Consider the following 10,243-nt stretch of genomic DNA (forward strand, 5'->3'; position numbering starts at 1 on the left):
GAGCAAAATTGAAAATTTTCGGGGGGGGGTTGAACCCCCCCTTGGCTACGCCCCTGCCGTCAGGGCCCTGACGAAGACAAGCATTCATGATGAAACGTTTCCTCAACGCTTCATCTTTCGCTGAACTTTTTTCCTGTAGTCAGGAGAGAGAGAGAAGGAACAGAGGATAGGCAGGGAAGTTAACTAGCGTCCTGTTTACTACCCTACTCATGGGAGGAGAATGAGGGAGTAAAAATAGAGAGAAAGAGACACATTTCATAACACACATACAGAGGAGTGTATCACAGGTGGTCACTCAATTTTGTTGCCTTGAAGTACTGCAGGAGGGCTCGTGTGGTTTCTGGGCTGATGTGCTATGAAGACAGACTCCCAAGATCTTTCTTTCGGGAAAAGGACGACCGTCAAGTCTTCTGAAGGCACACTGGCACACTGGAGAGTCCGGCGATGTGTTTGAAATAACATACAGCGGCACAAATGATGATCTATAGTCTCTACACAGTTGCAGTTATCGCACATTGATGAATCTGCCCTACCAATCCGATAGGTGAATAAGTTAGAAGGCGCTACACCGAGCCACAGCCAACACAGCAACACAACAAAAAGACGTGGAGAGTAGAAGCGGACAGGACAGCGATTACTCATGTCCATTTCTACTGTCCATGTTTTTTTTTTTCAATGTGCTTCAACTTAATTCTCCAAACATGAACGTAAACCAACAGGCCCAACACGCCATCTTGCTCCAACACAGCATTCTAAGCAGGAAAGGAGGCATGCATCATGCGCCTGGTGTGTGTCTCCCTTCGTTTCAAAACAATCGTTCAGTAGCGCTACTTAAGACCACAGTTAGTGGAAATCGACTTCAATTTGTTTAAATCACTTATAACAAAACAAAACTGCAAAATAATAATTGGCCCACCCAGCCAAGAATGCGTAATGAAAAAAGAACGTAAATTCCTTGCAAAATCACTGTTGTTGAAGTGTATTGCTCACAACATGAAACTTTTAGGAAAATTCTTACAACATATGCCTCTGCTGGAACATTTCTCACTGAAAAAATGTTGGCAAAAAACTCTGGCATCATTACAGAAGTAAGACTAGACGTTGGGAACAAAAGGCGCCATTTTAGACGTTAGCTAAAAATATTTGTGGATGCAGCATCCGTGTTTCAAACGGCGCCCACTAAAGAAGTAACGGTTTCAGGCTTCGAAATGCGGCGTACAAAACTTATCACAGAAATTATGGTCTGACATCCCTACAAAGCACACAGTTAAGCTTAAATGTGCCATGGCTAGCAGAAAATATGAACACTGTAAATCACAGCGACATATAACAAAAAGTACAACTAAACCAACTGTAGCATGAAAACAAAATGTATGAATAGAAAACTAATCGAAACGACCACAAAAATTACAATGAATGAGCCACTTACTAAAATGAATAAATAAAAATTAGGAATATGAAAATACTAGCCTGATAAAAAAAACATCTTTCTTTTATGATGCCCAGTATTAGAAAATGTCAGGCTAAAAGAACAAATTATTAAAATGATAAGACACATCAGCTAAAGAAATTGGGACTCTTCCCCATTTTTTACTCAATAAGCAGACAGCTGTAAACTCAGGATTGTCAGAGGCAGATCAGGGTATTGCACTTAGTACATCACATTGCTCAGTGTCAAAATATCACAATGTGTGGCAAGTCAGTCTGAACACATGGCTTCATGACAGGTACTTGATGGAAATCACTAGGCACATCCGGAAGTCTGCAAAGAACACTACAAATAGCATACACACGAAAGTAGTTGCGCCATTAGCAGCATGGGGCAGCGTTCCACGCCAAATATATTTTAGCACAATAGCCCTAGTGCGGTTTCTTGAAGATGCCGGCAAACAAGACGCTCAGAAAAGTAACTGCTTTACAAACTGTGACCTTTTGTTTTTGAAAGTTTCCAAGGAAAAGAGAAAAATGTCAATCTCTTGACATCCATCTTTTTTCGTACAAAAACCTGTCAGTCAGCCCATCAAAAAGAAGAAAGTAATAATTTAGTTGGTGTAGCCTTTGTTTCTAAACATCTAGGGCAAGTACCATCTGTAATAAATAGGAGAAAAGATCATTTCATTATTTGTTATTATACCTATAGGACGGTGTGAAAAGTTGAAAACTCGATAACATCGTACGGTGACAGAGAGCGAGCCTGCTATATTTACCCAGGCGCGTCTCTTAACATCTAGGGCAAGTACCACCTGCAAGAAATAGGAGAAAAGATCATTTCATTATTTGCTATTATACTTAAAATATGACGGTGTGAAAAGATGAAAACTCGATAACACCGTACGGTGACAGAAAGCGAGCCTGCTATATTAACCAGGCACAAGAGACGCGCAAGAGAACCTCTTGGCTCTGCTAAGAGCTTCAGGCTTTGCCTAGAAAGGAGGAGGTTAACAGAGTAGGGGAAACATAAAGCACAAGTCCGGAAGCGCATCGAGATAATCAAGGCAGCACTGAGAATAAATGCCGAACTCCTCCCTGTGAAACGCGTCTTTGACTCTCATGCCCTCAGAAATTCGCAACTAACAGAAAAGCGTGCCCAGCCTCTCGTTATATGCAGCTAGTGCTGTGGAAGAAACCATGAACCAGTACGCTGTCGCTACAAAGATTCTCTCATCCACAAACTTCAGTGACACAATAAAACAGATGGCACATGCCGTAACTTCCAACAATGCAGTTTTAAAATTGGGTGCGCGAAGCTTTGCGTTCGTTCATCGCATTGCGCATGCATTATACGCTACGTACGCAACAAACGCTATCTGCGTATCCCATTGTAAAACTGGCTACTCCGCATGCGTCGCACGCCATCCTCTTGCGTACTCACGTTAAGTGGCGGAAATAGCATATGCGCCCAACGAACGCTATCTTTGCGTACCCTATTCTAAAGCTGCTTCTTACGCGGCACACGTAACTTAAGCTAATGTGTATCTTGAAACTACCTCATCAAGCGGCCAAGAAAAGACAGTCATTTTACTGAAATTAGGTTAACAAATATAAATATGGTTTTCGCTCATGTTCGTTCGAGCATGAACGGAAACCATGACGTGCATTTACGTTTAGACAGCTTTATCATGTCGGCTGAATAAATTCCGCAGTAACGTACTGCTGAAACATGTCGCACATGCAGCCCGTGATGCAATGGAACACGCTTTTTCATTTGCCATAGTTCTCAAATAGTGAGCGCAAATGCAGTAAAAATGAACTTACCTTCAAAAATGAGAGAAGCCCGCGGTTTACAGTATCCGCAAATCCACAGAAAACTAATCGCACATCAAAGTAACCACGCCCGTCCCTCGAGCATAGAAGAAAGGAAGTTGCGAGAGTTTGCCGCGCGCAAGCTGATGAGTGAATTTTTCCGCAGAGAATCTTACGGGACTCTAACCGTCAGTCAGCCTAACAGCCGCTCCACAAAGACATACTTGCATTCGGGTCCACAAGTTTAACACGCATCGAAGTATAGTTTCTTCACAGCTGCGTTTATAGCCTCCACGAACCACGACACAAGCATGAAATATAGCAAAAGAGTGCATGACCGATGAGCTCGACCGCCCATGCGAAATCGGCGAGCTTAACTGACATTGCAGAAGCAACGGCCGCGCCGATGGATACATTCAGCGCTAAGGCCTTCGTGTGGAAGTTAGGCGGTTATCGCTGCGAGTAAATTACAGTAAATTACGTAAAGTTTACTGGTTAACGAACTTTGAAGTCTTCATTGTTGCTGATGCAATGTAGACACTATACGTCTTTATCCTTTTGCGCGTTACTTTCTTTATCGCAATGAGAGATGGCGTGCGCATGCTCGAGTTCAAATTTCAATTCGCGATGGTTCATGCATGCCCATGCATGCATGGGCCAAGTGGCGCGCGGTCGACTGCTGGGCGACAAAACGTCTTATAAAGCAAGGTGTGTGACCGGGCTAGTTGGTATTCCATATTGTGCGTCTTCTAGACGTCACGAACAAGACGTTTTTAAAACGTCGAAATTGGTTTAGGATCGAACAAACGTCTTGAAATATACGTTCCAGACCAAAATGGACTGAAAAATACGTTTTCTAGACGTTATCAAAAACGGATATAATACGGATTTTCTGTGAGGTTTTTAAAAAGTCGAAATTGGTTTAGAATCGAACAAACGTCTTGAAATATACGTTCCAGACCAAAATGGTCTTGAAAAATGCGTTTTCTAGACGTTATCAAAAACGGATATAATACGGATTTTCTGTGACGTTTTTAAAACGTCGAAATTAGTTTAGAATCAGTTTTATCCCATTTATCCCTAAAAAAACGTTTTCTAGACCATGTGTGCTACCTGGCTTGTGTGAAAAGACCGGGTAAAGCGGCTAATGGTAGGCGCTATGAATACGAATTCATCAACTCTGAACATTTTGTACCGCTTTGTCTAACTTTCTTTGTAGTTCTGCAGGAGGTCCAATCGGAATGGCTCCAACTATAACACGTTACAAACGAACCTAGCCGATTTTCTTTGAATACTTTCCAGTTTTTTTCATTAAAGGTTGTTCAGGCATCTAGACTCGTGCACCTATGTTCTGAACAATGTCATTAATGAAGAGCGAAAAAGAACAGAATGCTCCATGAGCTTTTTGGAGCATTCACAATGCTCCGTCTGATATTTGCTATATTACATGGAGCACCTTAATTTCTAGGTTTTGTGATTCGCAGAGAAAAGAGTAACAGTCAAAAACAGACAAGCTTTAATAAAAAAGTGCGGTAGAAAGCATCACAAAATTTCATGCAATACTAGTAAGCAATAACATCCAGCTGACAACCTCACACTGAAAATAATAAATACAAACAGTGAATGACTCCCAGCAATAATAGTACGTAGCAAACAAGAACAGCCAGTTGACACCACATAGAAAATGATACACCATCTCCCGCTAAAGGGGACCATGAGGCGATGCGAAGCCGGAGCACTTGCACGATCGCGTTCCGTTGGCGTTCGTTGGGCATGCTACCGGCGCGTCGTGGAACGCGAAGAGGGACGCTACGCGCGTCGTATCTTCCATCTAGCCTGGCCGTTAATTCTCACAGGGCGAGCGGGGAACGCGGTCGACAGGCGGGCGAGAGGGGGGCAGCGTAGGAGAGGAGGGAGAAGGGGAGGGGACGCGCATGTGCTCGAGCTCATCGCGGCGTTGCGCAGGAGAGAATTTCGGCATGTCTAGCCCGCGTTTCAGAGGAAGAGCGGAAAGGGGGAGGGGAGAGGGGAAGGGGAGAGGGGAGAGAGGAGGGGTATGGGAGAGGGGGAGGGGAGAGGGAAAGTGCAGAGGGGAAGGGGAGAGGGAAAGTGGTGAGGGTGAGTGGAGAGGAGGTGTGTGGAGAGGGTATGCGCATGCGCAGTAAGGGTGGTCACGCCGCATACCACCACCACCGGATTGAGCTCCGCCTTAAGATACTTCGCATCTAAAAAAGAAGATACAGATAGAGAATGAAATGTCCTTACTGTGCCTTTGGGTGTCTCTGTTTTTTCTTATTTCTCTTTAGCACTCGAAATGCAACAGTTGATTTAGTTCAGCTCTGTAATCATAGATTCACCCATGCTCTTTCACGAGCTTCTTTACAGTGCCCTCAATGAAACCCCCCACGTTGTATCGTCTAAACACATTTCTCACCGCATCATCCATCCACAGCAAGTCACATGCTCATGCGCCTGAATTACTCGTTTCACTGCCTCATTCAACCCATGAATTTCCAGGGACAGGAACTGTCTTCCTACTGACGTTACCAGCCTATCCTCGTAGTCATGTAGTCCTTACTGTGTCGTCGTAATGCTTACTGCGATTCGAATACACTGTGTAAGTAGCGCCACAAAACATAATACTGCCGCAGAAAGAAAGCTGCGCCCACGCAACCCAACATCGGCCGGGGCGCGTGTTTGTAATAGCCAGAGCGCTCAACGCATGGCAACGGCAGCGGCGCGCTATTAGCTGCGCGCACACAGGGACGCCGCAGCGGACTTCCGCCTACCAACGGCCGCACGACGCGACGACGCACTCTCCTTCTCGGGGTGCCTTTCGCGGGAATTTTAAACGGTGAACGCGCCCGCCGGGCCCGTGGAATTTTCGTGGCTGCCTGTGCTTGTGAACTGCTACTGCTCTCGCGTTGACCGAAGTTGCGCCGTCGCCGTAGGGTTCGACTCTGCTTTGGGCATTTTGTTTTGTTATAACGGTGAACACGTTCGCCCATGAACATTTGTGTTGTCGCCACTGTCTTTTGTGCCTTGGCGCTGCCGCAAGACGCGATCGGCCGTTGTGTTCTACTGTGCGTTTCTTTTTTTTTAACAGTGAACACGCTCGCCCTTGAATATCTGTGCTGTCTGCTGTGTCTTTTCAGCCCTCGCGTTGTCGCAAGACATAATCGTTGTTGTGTTGGCCTGATTGCTATTATTTTTATAACGCTGTACACGCTTTCACGTGAATATATGTGTTGTCGCCAGTGTTTTTTGTGATCTCGCGTTGTCGCAAGACGTGATCGCCGTGGGTTCAAGTGCGCGTTTTGTTTTTTTTATTATTCTTTTTCGCGGCTGTTCTTGCCAACGCATTTCGCAGCCCTGCAACGCCGGTGTTGTACGGCTATGACCACGGAAAACAGCGCATGTGAGACGTTGGCGCGCCGTGCGATCGAATGCTAAAGACAATGACAGTTCATCGCCTGACGTTGACGTGCTTCGGGCGAACATCACTGATGAACAAGACGCCTGCAGTTGGGTAGAAGATTAAGGCTTGAAGACAAACACATCGTGGGTTGTAGACTTCGTGAGTTGTCAACAGCAAGGTGTGAAAGGTAATACAAAAATGATGTTTCATAACTTCAAAAATAACTTGTGGCATCTTCTGTGGTGATTTAGCTCCATGCTTTGGGGATAATGTCCAATGATGAGCCGTCTCAATTAGGTCGTATTATGTGTGTACTTGAGCTGTCTCAATTAGGTCGTATTAGCTGTGCTCGTTCTAATGCGCTATTTGAATTTTGTGTGTATTTCTTTTTTAGTAAATTTGCAGTGTCAATCTGGCTTCCAATCTCTAGCCGATGCAACCTTGGGTCCTTGCTGGTTATGGTTTGTAATTTGTCTAGTATATTTCTGTCAGTCCAGGTGCTGGCAATTCTTTCCAACTGAGCTTTAGTCAATCCTTCTGAGGTGTTATGCATACGCCCAGGTGCGCTAATCTCTCTATGCTGGTGCTTTCGTGCAAGCCTACGGCCTACCTAAAAGCTTTCCTTACGAACATATTGATTTTGTCCTTTTCTGTCTTGTTCCATTTAAGCCTCACAATGCTAGCCTCCTTCAGTCCGTGACACTTGTTTGTGATTCTCCTGATCAGCCAATTTCCTGAGGGACCTTAGTCATTATTTTTATAAGAGCATTGCTGTTAGTTCTCTTCGACTCAACGTTGAGTACAAGGACCCTAACTTGTTCAATGATGGGGATGTCCCCCACATTTTAAATGCAAAGCATTTCTTAGCGGATTGTTTCCTCCCCGTATTCATGGCGTGGATTACCTCGTCGTGACAGATACCTCTTACATAACCTAAGAGTTGACTCCGTATCAGTGCATGAGCGATTATACCGTCAAGAACGTGTAGACAGTCCGTCATGTACGTCGTGTGGCTCCTGTGAATAACTAGAGCACATAATTTTTCAGTGTCCCACATTCGTTATTCAGCGAGCACTGCTCATCAAGGACTATGGACTTATTGGTCTTAGGTGTACGAACCTTGATGATTGCCTTTTTCCGGGAGGTTGTGCTGCTCGGCGTGACCAGGCCCATCGAGCCCTACTAACTTCCTTACACAATACCGATTTGACCTCGCGTTTATAGACATTTTTCCATGTGGCTTCTTATTTTTGTTTACGTCTGTGTTATTTGTTTTCTTTTCCTCTCTCTTTCCCCCCATCATCATTTCCTGTTTCCCCCTTCCCGTTCAAGGAGCAGGCAGGCGTTGTGCCCCTTTAGGTGGCAGTTGTCAGTCTGTTCCCTAATTCCTTTGTGTCTTCGTGTTTTCTGTGTATTAAACCCGAAGAATAATATTATTAATAATAATTGACACGACGAAGGAAACCCTATAACTTAATTCTGCTCGCGTATGAGTGCATTGTTATTCAGATACGGTGAAATAAAAAAAGAGAAAGAAAAGACAGGAGGCGCTGGGTGGATATTTGTTCATTCTTTACAACACGGCTCGACGCTGTTAAAATTACATTTGGTGCAACAAAAATGTAAAAAAAGTGTCTTTCGGGAATTGAGTTTTCTAAATAATAAACTGCCACGCTTCTGGTAAGTGTACCTCATTTTGCAAAAGGCAGGGAGCAAAGCATACTCTTTCATGTGAACTAATGTAATTTTAATGGGTGCTCTGCTGCATTGAACTACTACTTCAACATGTAATAGGGCATGTTATGTACATGTCAGCATGCAATGCATCTGTCGCAGTGAATCGGGTATGCAGAACCAAGTAGTAACGTCAATTGATTGCCCATCAGGGCCCGAATATCGAAACCAAAAAAGGACATACGTTGAAACGAAGGACGGTTAACAAACTTAACAACATCGTCACAAAAAAAAAAAAAAAAAACAGAGCATGAGGAGAAGAAAGCAGAAGTCGATTCAAGAAATGATGCACTTGGAGAATATGCCCATAGTTTGCAAACTCTCAACGTGGTACATTAGCGCTGTGGTCTGTCATTTCTTTTGTTCATCCTCGTTCTTCCGCGCGTTTTATTCATTCAAGGTGGAATCACACCAACTTGCCCAGTTAAACGCTCTGATGTTATAGTAGGAACATCTTTACTGTAAGAAATATGCAAAGACAAAATATACAGCACCCCTAGAACTACTCCCCACACCCTGCCCTCCAGTAATTGCACAAATGAATGATGCACATATCACTTGGATGCGCAGTACAGAAATAACGACACATGTCGTGAAATTAGAGCACAAACTACTCTTCAATAATGTAATGTTCAAGGTTCACTAATGACATTAAAATAGAATGCAATATCCCATCCCATCCTTAAAAAGTGTTTGTTTTCCCATTGCACTTGTCTAACAGAACAGTGCACTGTTTATTCTGATGTATACATCATTACCTGCCCAACAGCACATATATTAACGAGAAACCAAATGCCAGCTGGAACCTCTTCAACTTGTAAACCATGCTGCTATTTTCCTGTATATTATCATTTTACACTGACTGCGACTTTCTATTTAATTGTATATTGTGCCTAGTTTTTCATCAGGCTCGCTATCACATCAGTAAGTAGATTGCTAGTACAATACATTGTTTGCTAAGGCTCAATACTTCATTAACAATACTTCATTAACAAATAACATGTTCTTGATGCCCGCAAAAATACCTGTGAAGGTGCTTCAATGAGTATTACCGACACTTGTTACAAATTAGGTATGTGTTTTCAAAGGAGGTTACAAGTTATACGGACGCTATAGTACTTTTGCTTGGAAAAAGTTTGACAAATTTTGAACAAAATGGACAAGGATGGTTAACAGGCCAAGTAAGCTCTTAATTGAATAAATTATAAGACATATGACATTATTTGGCACTAGTGTGTGCAATAGACATATATATGACTGGGGTTTGAAACAGAGCCGCAAGAAAGGAAAAGTTGAGGGGGTTCTGACACCCCCCAAATTTTTTTCGTGCTTTAACTTTTCGGGTGACACTAAAATACTTCCGTGGCTTCACAGCGACCACCAGTTACCAAAGTTAGCCGTTCTACACACAAACACCCTCCGAAAAAAATTCCTGGGTACGGTCATGGTTTGAAATATGCATCGCTTCTATTTGTGAAGAAATATCTATTACTCATGTTACGTACGCTTCCTAAAAGGCCCTTGTATCTTTCATTATGGATAACAAGGCGCTTTATAATTGTCATGACATGACAGGCATGGAATACAGATTAAGAATGCTTCCAGATTTGATGCTTTTATGTTACCTATAATGAATTGGATTACATTATTTCAGGAAGAGAAGTCGGCATGAGCACTACAATAAGAAAGCTGAGCTAGTTGGTTTGTATTCATGTTAAAAGACAGGGCGTGCAAATACTGGCGCGAGAGAGAAATCTCAGTTGGTAGTCAGCACTCGTCTTGTGGTTAATGTGTCTTCGTCCCGTCCTTCGTGCTCATCTATTTTGCAAGTGTTGCACCAACTTGCCC

This window comes from Rhipicephalus sanguineus, chromosome 1 (assembly GCF_013339695.2).
Source record: "Rhipicephalus sanguineus isolate Rsan-2018 chromosome 1, BIME_Rsan_1.4, whole genome shotgun sequence".
NCBI lineage: Eukaryota > Metazoa > Arthropoda > Arachnida > Ixodida > Ixodidae > Rhipicephalus > Rhipicephalus sanguineus.